This window comes from Tupaia chinensis, unplaced genomic scaffold, assembly GCF_000334495.1.
Source record: "Tupaia chinensis unplaced genomic scaffold, TupChi_1.0 Scaffold000395_1, whole genome shotgun sequence".
Classification (NCBI taxonomy): Eukaryota; Metazoa; Chordata; class Mammalia; order Scandentia; family Tupaiidae; genus Tupaia; species Tupaia belangeri.
Window position 1 is genome coordinate 1,677,111 of NW_006159897.1, and position 970 is coordinate 1,678,080.

A 970-nucleotide genomic window follows, 5' to 3' on the forward strand; every position below is an offset into this window, starting at 1 on the left:
GCTTCTCGGCCAGCTTGGGGGCTGCTTTTGCTTGGGGGCCATCCTGCACCTAAGGCAGGAAGATGGGGGCCACAAAGGAGAGAAAAAAGGTGCTGGAGTCGATCAACTCTCGGCTCCAACTTGTTATGAAAAGTGGGAAGTATGTGCTGGGCTACAAGCAGACTCGGAAGATGATCAGACGAGGCAAAGCCAAGTTGGTCATCCTCGCCAACCACTGCCCAGCTTTGAGGAAATCTGAAATAGAGTACTATGCCATGTTGGCCAAAACTGGTGTCCATCACTGCAGTGGCAATAATATTGAATTGGGCACAGCATGTGGAAAATACTACAGAGTGTCACATTGGCTATCACTGATCCAGGTGATTCCGAGGTCATTAGAAGTACGCCTGAACAGACCAGTGAAAAGTAAATCATGCAACATTTTGCTTTAACAAAGCTTGCCAGAGCTTGTTTAAAAAAAAAAAAAAAAAAAAGAACAAAAGAAAGAAAAAAGAAATTCTCCTGTGTCTAGAGGTTCCAAATTAATCAAACTAAAAATAATCCTTATGCCAAGGATGCATATTCTGGTCTTCTGTAGTCATCTTTGGGATGACATGTTTTTGATCTTGTGTAACTAACTTGATATTATTTTTTAAAACAGAGTGTGGCTGGGCTAGCTAGGTGGCATAGTGGTTAAGACAACTGGATCCCACATGGCCAACTGTGGGGTTCAAGTCCTGGACCCAGGATCTTGAAAAACACACAGGGCATGTGTACATGCATGCCCAAAGGCTGAAGATGAGATTGGAGGAGAACGTAGCAGAGAGTAGTCTTCCTCCTGGGTGGTACTTTCTTAGTTTCTCTCTCTCCATTTCCCTGCCCCCAGAGAGCACTTGTACCCTATAGCAAAATATAATGTTTAATAAAATAAAAATAAACAGAGACTAATCAATTAGGTTTGGAAAACACTGGGTTAACAGAAATAAAGCAA

The 970-nt window shown here is 42.7% G+C and overlaps 1 pseudogene; it reads left to right on the plus strand.

Annotated features, from left to right (window-relative positions):
• Window positions 1-62: 62 nt before the first annotated feature.
• On the plus strand, window positions 63-409 carry LOC102489657 (60S ribosomal protein L30 pseudogene; annotated as a pseudogene).
• Window positions 410-970: the final 561 nt, after the last annotated feature.